We start from the raw sequence: 13,277 nt of genomic DNA, 5'->3' as shown, positions 1-13,277 counted from the left end.
CTCAGCAGCTTTGAAGCAACTCCAACTCAAGATGGTATCAAAGGTGTGGATTTTAACCAAGCTTATTCTGCACTGCTTTCCATTCTTCACTAAAGAGCAAAAAGGCTGCTGTGGGTTAAGGAAGCTAATAACAAAAAAATGACATGTTTACATGTCATACAAGAGAAAAGCAGCTTTCTGGTACTAGAAACAGGTTTGTTCTTGGTGGCGCAAATGCTGATGGTTGTGCTACTTCTCTTAGTTTGTCAGATGGCTAAGAGCTCTGGTACTTCAATTCACATGAAGCTCTATTGAAAGCTGCTGGGAGTTGAGTCCTCTCTTATTGCTCTAGCAGCACGGATGCATTTTTCTATTCCCTGTACTGCTGTTACTGGCTAATACACTCATTATAACCGGCTTTGGGAATGTGCACTGTCAAGAGCTTTTAGTGATGGTCTCAACACAATCCTCTATTTCTTATCTAGTGATGGCAGTAAAGGGAAATATTTGGGCTACAATGGCTAATATAACATGTTCAAATAACAATAATTAAGGCAACAATATCAAAATGCTTAAAAGGCTTAATGCATATTATAGCCAAATTTTGGACAATTTGGCCTAGTGACAAGCTTGGTTCTTTTTAACTTATTTCAAGTTTAATGATGTAAGATTGATGATGATATCAACCCAATCTTCATAACGAAACATTGTCTTTCTAGGAGCTATGGCATTTGAAATATATTTCGGAAATCCTTAGAAAAATACTTATTATAGTGTATAACTATACCGTAGCTATGTGTGCAGCCATCTGGATGTTTAAATCTAAAGTGCCTTTGTCTCCTCCAGTTGTGTGTTGATCAGAAAGTCCAATCCTACATTTTAAAACCCTTCTGTGTGTACAGTCACAAAACCTTTCAAGTCGGTGTGTCTTTTCTGATATTCGTACCATAAACCCACAGTAAGCATAAACCAAACAGTTGTTCAATCTCTATAAATCTGAAAAACACAAACTGCTGAGCGGTGACTCATATATCAGTCTATTATATACTACAGGGCTGACTGTATTAAACAAATGGCTAGGCCTGCAGCTGGAAAAGAGAGGCAATATAGAGAGAGCAGAGGTTATTGTCTAATTTAAATCTTGGCTGCTTTCCCAGAGCTGTGCCACATTCCAATTTGTGGCTGTGTTGCTTGGCGCTACTGACAGAGGTCCGGCTGCAAACACTCTCGGGCTCTTCTCCAGAAATGTGTCTCCAAACTGACAATCAACAAGTTGGCAGAGATTAACGATTAATGATGGGGGCATATTAGGTGAAATAATGAAGATGCACACATAGATGTTGTGTTTTGTACTGTTTCTGCACGTGCCTCTTCCCCCTCCCCCTGTGGTTGGAATAATGTACCTATAATCATTATGACTTGATGTGCTACAACAAAGGCTCATAAAGAAAGCCAGTGCATTGCGCCTGTAAATGTCTTTGAGTTCCATAATGAAATAGCAGCTGGGAAAGACATCTGTGAACACATAGCAGTTACAGAATGGTTGAGCAGGCTCTTAAAAGCAATTAGCTATTTCATGCATTTTCTTCTTGGCATACTATTGTCCGTTCATCTGGTAGATTGACAGCACACCAGGACATCATTAGCAAACCTGACGGCTGTTGAGTCGCAGACATTGTTTTTCTTGTGACAGCAACCATCAGGCTAAGTGCTTCACTAATGTTTTTAACAGTATTTAAACTCAAAATGTCACTTTAACATTTCCTACTTCAAAAGCAATGCGAGGTTAAGATACCAGTTTTGAATAATTACAAACACTAAGCTTCAACTTTGATTCCATATCATTGCGCTGACATTTAAAGAGATTCAGAACAAAGACACACTACAGATCTTTTAGTCATAATGAAAAAATGATTCCTTTCCTCTATGTGAAATGACAGGTTGGAGATCAAAGGCACACAGAAACCTGGAGGTCGGCTCTGTATTGAAGCGGTTATTTTTTTAAGAGAACGAGGCAAGTTAGCAAAGTGTTTTTTCTGTATTTGAGCCTTGACCTCTATTTTAGGACCATGCTGTGACTTTCTTTTCTAAAATAAATGACAGCACGGCACAGTCTGCTCTCCAATCACACCTTCTTGTGCACATGTTCTCTCACCACTTTTCATTTCTCTTCATTAGTCCAATGTTTGACCTGCTTCTCCATTCTCCAGTACATATAGTCTGCAGAGAGCATCAGAACATGTGATATTGTAGTCTCAAATCTCCTAGTACCATGTTGTTAATATGCAGAGGTGAGGAACAACATAATTTCCTTAACTTAACTTGTACCAAACATTTTATAGTCTAAAATAAATATACCAGATACATGAGTTATCCAATGGGCCCTATCTTGCACCCGGCGCAGCGAGGCACTGAGCCAGACGCAAGTATCTTTGCTATTTTAACCATCACAGTTGTTAATTTCCCATCCTGCGCCCACGCCGTTTAAATAGCAAATGCACCTGCACCCATCTTTGTGCCCATGGGCGTACCGGTCTTACAGGGAGGTGTGTTCAGGTGAATTCCTGGCATATTGCTATCTTGCGGCAGCAAAAAGTGATCGTGCCCTTGACCAACAAAAACCTGGTCTAAAGTCAATAGCGCATTATTTCATTGTTATTTTAATGAACAGCTTGTAAAACACACACACACACACACACACAGACACACACACACACACACACACACACACATAAAAGCGCAGCAGCACATACACATGCAAAAGATTTAAAATATGACGGTGCAAATCCGCCATCATAACACCAGTGCGCCAAGGTACAAACGCAGCTGGTTTTTAAAGGGAATGGGAGATGACAGTCTGATACGTTGTTGTATGTTATTCTCAAAACACATCTATGAATTAATGGAGACACTAAGTACAACCCTTTTGAACCATGAGCCCGGCGCACCGACCTTTTCCTTCACCGTCAAACTAGCAAAAGCGGATTTGGACCCAACCTAAATGCACCTGCGCCAAGCGCTTCACACTGTGCACTTAGATTGTTAAAAAAGGCCCCAACGAATCAACATGTAAAAAAAGTTTATAATGACAAAATGTGTGCTTTCAACAGGGGCTGCCATGCTGGGAATAACTGACGGCAGCTTTAGCTCAAATTGAGAAACAGAATTCCCACCATCAACTTGTCATCGGCTAATTCACCTGGAGCCAGAGGAGGGAGATTCACTGGACACATAGTGAGATTAATCTCTTCATTCATCTTTGCTAAAGAGATCGACACAATTAGCTTGCCACGTTGACTGACAGCCCTTGTGTTGGCTTTTCTACCTCAACTTTTTTCCCCCCTTCTTAAAATCAGGAGTTATGCAGTTTATGCTGGCTCCAACTAAAGGCCTCTAGAATATTTTAAAGGGAACTGTACAACAGTGAAATAATCATGATGTCTTTATTCAAATCTGTCGAGTCTGAAATATTCACCACTGCAATTTGCTGTGACTGATTAGCCAATGAAAGGGTTGCTTGGGGATAGCTCTCCAGAGTTCTGTAATTGAGCGGATTTGACTTGGGAGAGGTTTTTTCCCACTGATAACTACACACATTCTCTTTTTTAATGTACTTTTCTTTTTTTAGCATCTAAGAGCCAGTGCACATCAGAATTATGATGTTTGCAGAAACATATTTTTCATTTATCGTATTTTGATTGCTGTCACTAGAAAATGGGATTCCACATCGTGTTCGGTCTGATGATTTACCAAAGTGTCTCTGGTTTTAGCCCAGAGTCCAGTCAGTGTTAATGGTGTTTTACAGTGGCTTCAGCTGAGCTGGCGTGCGCAAATGTGACGTCATGAGAGCGACGTAACAGTTTACTCTCCCGCGAAGTGGTCGCAACCCCAATTGCAGTCTTTTCCTGAACAGAGGTGGTGGTAATGAGCAAAGGTTACCAACATTGCTATTTCTACTAGTACTAAAAGAAGAAGAAAAAGGTAAACAATGGGAGAACTGGCAGCAGCATTGCCGTCAAAACTTCAATGACCTACTTTGTCGGATCAAGCCTTTCATTCACCATAAAAGAACTCATCTTCACCCAGTTTACAAGAGAGACATGCAGTCACTCTCAGAGTCCTCGTTCAAGCTTCCTGTTTCCGCTTTTGTCAAGTTCCGCTGATAGAAAATTTTAATTTTAGGGACAACAATGGCCCTTAGAAACGCCACCGTTGTCCCTGACATCCCACAATACACACGATTGATATAGTATACTTATCTTTATAGATATACCATTTCAGTCATATTTTTTAAATTAAGACTCATTATAAATCAAAAGTTAAACCAAAGCAATTAAATGCATTGCTACACAATATTAATGTTAACAAGACTTTTAAATTATGTTACTAAGTTAGTTTGCTAGATTTATGACCCTTTCCTTCTGCTAATGTTACACTACATTTTAACATGTACCATTATTTTATCATTTTTACTAGATGCCACAGTTGCAACTGTTTAACAAAAGTTACATAGGATCACTTTAAATAGCTTTTAAAAAATGACTGCCATCCTTTCACAAGTCACATCCAATAAATATTGATAAGAGATGACCTGTGACAGTTATTAAAAAATAGTTTATAATTTATAAAAAAATATATAGTTATATTCTGTAGCTGGCACATACAGTACATGAGGCTTAACAAAGGGATGATTGATAGTGCAGTGAAAAGGGTAAGCCGTTAAATAATGTCTAATAATAATGAGCTGTTTCATTATAATCCTGTTTGGGTAATTAAGAGATTAATATGTTAATGCTGGTTTTGGCAGGTTCTGCTGCCAGGCAAGGCTATATTTACCACAGTCCTTATGCCACAATGCACTGAAAACAGCTTTCTTCCACATTAAATCGCATTTATATTGTTCAGGAAAAAAAGAGATGCTGTTATTCTTTTCTAAAAAACACACCACTAATGCTCTGGGGCATGATTTGTCATTGTTATTCAGTGCTCGCTCACCTAAAACATGATACTTTTGGATATTAATTAAGCACCAAGGTATGTCCAAAGGGGCTCTGGCTTAGCGAAGGAAACTGCTTTGATTTATGCACTATGTTATTGTTTCTGCTTGAAGCTTGCCTGTTATGAGAGACTGTGGTGATAAATAAAAAAGGAACTGGGTAGTATTTTTGTTTGTTAATTAGTTCCTTTTAGGAATGTATTCTTATGAAAATATCAATACCCGCTAATAGTGAGGATGTACATAGAGCTGAATCCTCATGTCATCTCTTTAGCTCACAACAATCAAAGATAAACCAGTGACTACAATATTTTAGGAATTTGGAATTATTAATGAATTAGGAATCCTACTGTAAGCTGAGTACAGTTTGATACATGTTCAGCTAAATTTGATGACAAACCCTAACTAAACCAAGAACAGCTGATAGGATATTACCTCAGTGTGTTCAGCTGCTAATAGGATCATAAATCACTTCATGCATTCACATGCAGCCCCCATACTAACCACCTCCATACAGCAGCAAATAGCTCAAATCAGCAATTTGCTTAAAATACAGTACTATTTGCATAACAGTGGCTTTTCAATAGCAATTGTATTCAAACAATTTCCTGGCTGTTAGATGAGTAATTACAAGCAAACTTTGTCATACAATTCCTAAAGCAGAGGTGTACACATTTCTCAATTATAAAAATGCCTTTCAGTCATCTGGGTATGATACTAACGCACCCTTTTATTCTATTATTCTAAGTATAAATGATTTTCTGGTTGGACATACAATGCACAGGACAAAGAAAAAAATATCACATAAAAACATGTAATACTACAGGTACTGTACAGTGATTCAAGCAGTAATCAGAAGCTAAACACAGTTCAGATACTTTAGATAAACATGATATTGGAGGAAATGTAGCTTATATGTACTATAGCATCCCAGATGTAATATACCTATTAGCCAAAGCTAATATTGTGGTTTCTCTTTGTAGATAGATATTACTTATTTAGTAACCATATAACATGGACAGCGGCCAGTTTTCAATATAAAACTTTAAAGTATTGGCAGGAGTATAATGTAGCCTAACCAGGTGTAAAATGTGCAGCTGTTTGTAATAAAATGCCACATGCCCTGCAATAACAGATGACAAATACACACAAGTGATGTAATAATGTCCAGACAATCATCTTTTTAATGCAATTTGGTTAGAAAAGCACTATAGCTGTTGATTGTGAAATGATGTGGAGTTTCTTTCACTTATTATTTATTTAAGTTTTTCTGGATGAGTGTCAGCTGAATGAATTCAATGTAAAAAGTGATGTAAGACTTCCTCTTGGCCTTCTGTGCCATAGACAAATCAAAGCAGTAGCTGAAAATAAAAGAGAAGGTGGTTGGACACCTCAGTGACACAAGAACGGTTGCAGAGAGACAGACCTTGTACAAGGGCTGCTCTCCTAGATGAGTATCAGAAGGTAATGGAGTCTTGAAACTACAGGGGTGCTGCAGGATCGCTACGATTACCTAGTGGAACTGCTGAAGGTCACCACTGCTGAGCTGAGCAGCCACAGGCCCTCATAAAACCATGCAGCGTATCATTATTTTCAAAGTGTTTCATTATGGACGGTTAACCTTGGCTAACTCCGACCTCACACTTTAATCAGCTGCCTGTTATGCCTTTGAAACAGTGTAATCATTCAGCTTCTGTTCTTGTTTATCAGCGGGAGAGACACAAATGTTGTGGAGCAAAAAAGGGAGAAATCCCTTTCCCTAGGCAGTGCAGGTATTTGAAAAGTTACACCGGGAGTCAGAACCTCCAAAGATGAGAAACTAGATCTGTTTCCTTGAAAGGAATGCAATTTGAAAAGAATCGTCAGTGTCCGTCCAGGGAGGACCTTAATTTATTCTTTATTTTAGACCATCATCTTGTTTCTACTTCTGCCATCCCGCACTGTGACCACATGTGAGAGTCCACCAGCCAGCAGAAACACACACATCACAATAAAGAAGGACATGCTGTAAATGAGCCTCTACTTCAACTCCCTAAAATATCTGAAGTCGGCTCAAGAATTTCATGAACCCCATTCATGATCCCAATTGAGGTTTCAAGGACTGGACCTGTATTATATGGCTAGAGCTTTTACTGAGGTCATGTCCATTGTTCCTTTTGATCATGTAACTTTCTTCCCTACAGTATCAGGTCCTGGCAACTAAAGCATCACTCCATTTGTATGGTTATATTTGGGCAACTCAAAGCACTTGGTTGAGGGTTAGGAAAAGATCATGATCTTAGATCAATATTGAAAAAGGTCAGTGCTTCCTGTCTCATGCTTTAAGTCAGGTTTCCAGTCTGCACAGAGACAAAAGTTCTTTATAGTGAGACATTTTAAAATGGTTGAAAAAAAGAGTGGTAGTTGTTGAATAGCTTTAAATGAACTTGTTCTCTATGATGGAAAGACATTCCTGACAACGTATAGGGAAGACAAAGGGCAAACATATTCTTCTAAGACCAACGGTTTTATTCCCCTTCGGGACTTTGCGGTATATCGAGACAATCGTCCATCAGTGCACTGTACAGTATTGACATCTTGATATCATCATGTACATGCATCATGGCTAAAGACAAAAGTATACATGCCAGAGAATATCAGTCTAATGCATATATATAAAATACCCAATCAAACGTTGGCAGGGTGAGATGGCAGTTCTCCAGTTCTAGGAGACTATTAAAGCTCATTTAGTAGGGGGATGGGGGTGGAGTAGGTTTATAGGCTGTGGTATTATTGCTATGGTAGAGTAACTGCTGAGACAGACATTAACATTATCCAACTGCCTCAAACAGACTTTATGTTTGAGGAGTGTTCAACAATCACAGCTATCTAGAAGAAACTCACTGAATATACACATGAAAACAAAAGGAAACAAAACAGTGCTCGTAACCAGCGAATACGTCAGTCTATTTTTTTTAAGTTAGATTTTAAAGAGATGCTTACAGTTTTGTTCTGATAAATCAGGTTGCATTTAAAGTAAGTCGTTCTTGAAATCTGCATCAATTGGTTCCAACATGCCATCTGATTGATCATTCAAATAAAACGTGTATCTACCCCCATTATTTAGGCGCTTTGTTCAACGGGTCTGAGGGATATTTGCACACCTGCTACTATTGTCAGTCCTTTAAGTGCAACCTGGTAACACAATGCATTATGGGAATGTGTCATATAGGAGGGGGCAGGTGAAAAAGGGTGGATTAATCACACTGTGTAACATGTAATAATACAAACACCTGCAGCCCATTCCCCTCTAATGGGAAATATATTCAAATATATAAATAATATATTAAACCTGACACATGAACAATTGCTGGAACAGGAACTTATATTTCTATAAGCAGGCTGCTTTAGTTATAATAGTCACAGCTAAATGGGAGTATAGAGAAAAATAGAGAGAAATCCTACAGAGAGACAATATTACTTCTTTAATTGACAGGACTAATTATTGTTAAAAGACTAATATTTAACTTTTCAAAATGTCATATTCTGCATTTACCCAATTGGTAGCTGACCTAAAAGCAAATAGCAGGAACAGCTGGACAAAAGAAGTGTAATATAGAAAGAGCAGCAATGAGTCCAGCCTAGCAAATATTATCCATAACTGTTTGAGACAGACATTTATCATTAGCCTATGCTCCTTGAAAAGAGCTTAGGAAAAGAGCTTAGGTCAAGCAAGTTAAAAGCAAAAGAAATCAGCTGGATCTTTTGATACAGTCTGTGAGCCCATTAAGAGAATTGGACATTAGATCTATGAAACAGGGAAGGGCCGCCTCTCTGGAAAGCTTTAAAAATGAATGTGTCTAAACAGCAAGCCTAACCACTAAAGGGACACAACACTTATTGAATCAGCCAACCAGAAGTGATTGACTGATACTTTTGAAAACTGCTTAATTCATGGTAGAAGCACTTTTCTGGGGTTCAGAGAGTTCTTCATTTCTTTTTAATAAGTCAGCAAGGTTGAGATCGTCAAAGTGTGTATAGTAATGCAGTGAGCCAAAACCAGATTTAAAAGAGTTTATCATGGTGGAAAAATATATCTTGTAGGGGCCTGCTTTGATTCAAAGAGGCACACTATTCACACAAATATGACTATTTCAAACTCCTAAAGGAGGTTAATTTTACCTTTGACCTTACAAGATAAACTAACACAAACAGTAGATTTACTATATTCCATGTCAATATAGTATATACAATTTAGCCAAACTTGAAGTGTTTTTTGTACTCTTAGTCTTATCTTAAGATCATCCAAACCTAAAACCGGCCTTAAAAGGGATATTTCACCATTGGAAAGGTGAATATATCTTTAAATTGGGTCACTTATGTAGTAGAAATGTGAAATATTTCAACCATATACAGTACATATATAGTGCTTGGAGTGATGTAAACACCGAGTATAAACACAGTCGTGAATTCGCGTGGAAACCACAAGCGGTTAGCAGTAGTTGGATAAAAGCACCCTATTTCTGCACCAGTCCGCGTCCGTGTTAACACAGCCCACCTCCTTGAGTCTTGCCCAACAGAGCAGCATCTGCTCGGGAGGCTAGCAGGCCTGGTAGCTAGATATGCGGAGTACGGTACTGTTGTTCAGCCATGTTTCCACAAAAGCAAAAACACAGTAGTCTCTGAACTCGCGTTGGGAGTTTTGTTGAAGTTGAATGTAGTCCAGTTTGTTGTCTAATGATTGGACACTTGCCAGCAGGATGGATTGAACAGGTGGCCGTCTAGCATTAGCTTTCCACCTAGCTGGAACCCCTGCCTATGTTCGGCGTTTCTGCTTTTACGCACGTCGCGGTTGATATCCCCTTACCCGGCTAGCGGCATCGGACAACGCTGCTGGCTGAGGTGCTGGTCTCCGTAGCAGCCAAAGCTTGTGTAGTGTGTTGAGTATTCTGTCTGTAATAAAGTTTCCTGTATATTCTCCAATATGTACCTATGTATCCCGGTGGTACACATGTGCGGTAGTTTGAATGCACATAATTGTTGCAAAGGTTTGCGGCTGAAAAGAGAGAGCTGTAGCTTAGCTCCAAGTTGGCTGACACTCAACTCGCTTCGGCCCACTTAGGCTCCCTCAGGGTGAAAAACAAAAAAACAGGGTTGAAAAAAATGCAGAACCAGCTGGCTTGTAGTCCACAGCCTTTGGGCAAAAATACCTCAGATGACACTAAATGACGATTTTTGCGTCACCGGAAGCTTTTTTGCAGTCCCACAATAGAGAGAAATCTAAGCTCTGGGGGACATGACGGAGGGAAGCACAGTCATTCTAAAATACTACTAGGTTTCTACTGATACAAGCTTAATACTAATGGGTGAAGTATCTCTTTTACTGTGTAATCTACTCTTACATGCTGCAGCTAAGGTTAACAACTTTTTCATACTGCACGGTAATGCATATAAACTATCTACTGTGAATGTGATGATCAGAAATTAGAAAAAGAAATGTTAAAGTGATCACAAAGAGAACTAATATTCACTTACAAAACTGACTGACTTACAAAATAACTGTATAACTGTACACATAAAGCACTACAACTAAAAAAACAACTCGTTCATGACTTTGGATGTCAACATAAACATTTTGCCTCAGGCACTTACATAGTTTGATGGATGATGTAGTGATTTTGTGTTCAAGATCACAATCCAATAACAAATGTGCCTCTCCTGTGGATTCATCCACTTTGTATCACTGAAATAGACAGGCAGCCACAAATAGTTGAGATTTTCGCTGCCAGTGTTAATCCTAAAGGAAAAACATAAAATGATAATGCACGGGGCTGGCCTACTGTGTGAAGACATTCACCATTGAAGCGTGTTTTTTTGATTGGTTTTACACTGGAGTTCCAATTTGTCCCTGGTTATAAGATCACAACCTGAGGCCAACTCACTACAGCGAGATGTTCTTTGTCTACAAGAGTGTGAGGTCTGCCTAAATGAGCCACGAGTAATGTACATGGGGATGTAATAAAGTGGATTTATAAGCAGTGATGGCAGGATTAGAGAAAGTCTTTACGAGTGCTGATCTGGGTAATGGTCTATGTCTGTCTAAGATTTCAGAGCCCCTCATATCCACCTCATAAACAAAGCAGGCAACCTGGTCTTATGTTCCTACAGGTTCAGATTGTTGGTTCAGATCAGACTGTACTGGTAAAACAAGTTGAAATGAAACTCAGTGGGACTTAGTTTGTGTGTGCGTGTGTGCCATTATGTCCTCATCTCAACGTGGTCAACCAAATAAAGAGAGAGTGACAGCTGTGATAATGTGGTGCCACAAGAATCAGAAACTATTAGGGTCATAGTTTAATACAATGCTGCTATAGAAATGATCCATGTGAACCCCTTAAAAGTCAATTTTTATAAACATTAGTTTCCACCAATACAGTTTGTCTCTAATGATACCTCATCAGTGGATGCTATGATTCGCTTTGTTCAATGTTAAGATATTTTGCAGGAAGTGGGGAGCTGTACATTAAAAAAATGTTAACATCTGCCCTGTGGAGATATATGTGTAGTGCAGATTGTCAGACAGAGCAGTCATTCTTGGAGGCAGGAACTCCAAGTAGACTGTGTCTTCAAGCAGGCAGACTAAAAATAATACTGTCTAATCTCAGTGGGAAAATTAGGTGTTTAATAAATCTGTTGAACTACATCTCCTGACAAGCTACAATTAAAAGACTCAGCAAAAAAACATCAGCTATTCACTTTGGTGACTTTTAAACATTTAACATGCACCTTGAAGTCATATCCATCAACTGCTGAGTTTGACAAAACAGACAGCCTCTGAGGTTACACCCCTTAAAAACACACACACACACACACACACACACACACACACACACACACACACACACACACAACCACACGCACTTAAAGCTGTGTTTGGATATGTTTAGAATGTGTGTGATGAAATGGCACCAGCTGTGTACACTGGAGAGATGCACAAGGCCCCCCTGGCAGAGTGTTAACTCCTTCCCTCCCGATGAAGCAGAAAAGACAGACAAAAGAGTCCTGGCCCACCATGGTTTGGACACAATAAGAGGTTATTGCCCAGGAGATTGTTGCTGTGGAAGTACATTACTTAAGGTCCTTCCCTCAGTTCTTTAAATCTTTGATGTTTTTAGTTTCCCTACATATGCACGGGTGAAACACGAGCAGGCTTCTGTTTCACCTGTTTTGCATTACTCAAGAAATCCTCTGATAAGTTGTCCAGTTTCAAAAAGTGTAACAAATGGGCTAAACTATGCAGTACAGCAGTAGAGGATTTGGCTTAATATAAAGTGCTTGAAGTTGCAATCATCAAAATTTAGACCTGGTTGATTTGGCAACAAGCGTAGTGACTGTGGTAAAAGCAAGTGTGGTTTAATACAAAACCAAACACACCTTGAGCAGCTACTTTGTCAGAAATACCCCAGGGGAGCAACTGGTGCCTTTGTTTACAATGCAACCAACAAAACTATTAAAAAGCTGTTGTAATAAAGGAGTCAATAATGATTACAACCCCAACGTGATTGCTCGCTGAACATGGCACGAGAAGTTTTCAACAAAAGCACAGCACAGCAAAGTTGGTTACCTTGCTGAGGAGTTGCTGATGTGCAGCCTGTTGTTTGCAGCTTGCTGAAAATATGTACGTATGTACCACGGTTCTTTAATGCATTGATCAGAACCTTAACAATAACTCGTCCTTGCATGTTGAAATGATTTACTAACAAATGTTGTATGTCCCCTTACAGAGCTTTACATCAACAGTCGCAAAGTATGATTTGAGTTTTTCACCTTTGCATTTACAATGTGCTATGTTTGCCGATTGTCTACTTACTGCAATAGTGCCAAACAATGATGTAATTCAAAGAATTAGGATTTCTCAGTGGTGCTGGTATTCGGTTTGCAAATAAACCTCAAGTGTTAGCGCCAGTGCAGGTGAAGAGTTTGTATTAACATCTGTTGGTAATTTTAGTCTCTCTGCGCCTGGAGGTAATGAAAGCCCACACTAAATGGTTACTGTATCTGAAACATTATTAAACCTTAAAAGAAAAAATTAGACCAGATGGTCATAAATATGAGAATAACACTGAGTCTCTTTCATGAAACCATTAAAGTCAATCACATTTGACTTTTACAAAATACCAAAACTAGTTAAATCCAAACTGCTCCTTGTCTTTGGTTGACGCTGTGCATGACTGAGGAGTTTGCCCAGAACAACCGCATAACTTGAACTGTCTCGCATCACTGGCATCACTAAAAAACTAAATTGGACAAAAGAGCACTAGAT

At 39.0% G+C, this 13,277-nt stretch overlaps 1 protein-coding gene and 1 long non-coding RNA gene across 2 annotated transcripts in view; one reads left to right on the top strand and one right to left on the bottom strand.

Moving 5' to 3' along the window:
- tox3 (TOX high mobility group box family member 3) overlaps positions 1-13,277 on the bottom strand; it is a 42,544-nt gene that overhangs the window by 26,300 nt on the left and 2,967 nt on the right. The gene's annotated exons all lie outside the window — the stretch shown is intronic.
- The window catches only part of LOC116690477 (uncharacterized), a 13,975-nt gene continuing 11,309 nt past the window's right edge, over positions 10,612-13,277 (top strand). Inside the window, exon 1 of the long non-coding RNA XR_004332264.1 lies at positions 10,612-10,623. This is a non-coding gene — a long non-coding RNA (uncharacterized LOC116690477). The remainder of the gene's footprint in view (positions 10,624-13,277) is intronic.

This window comes from Etheostoma spectabile, chromosome 1 (assembly GCF_008692095.1).
Source record: "Etheostoma spectabile isolate EspeVRDwgs_2016 chromosome 1, UIUC_Espe_1.0, whole genome shotgun sequence".
In the NCBI taxonomy this organism is placed as follows: domain Eukaryota; kingdom Metazoa; phylum Chordata; class Actinopteri; order Perciformes; family Percidae; genus Etheostoma; species Etheostoma spectabile.
The sequence above is the reverse complement of the archived record's forward strand: the minus strand, read 5'-3'. Positions and strand labels throughout refer to the sequence as shown.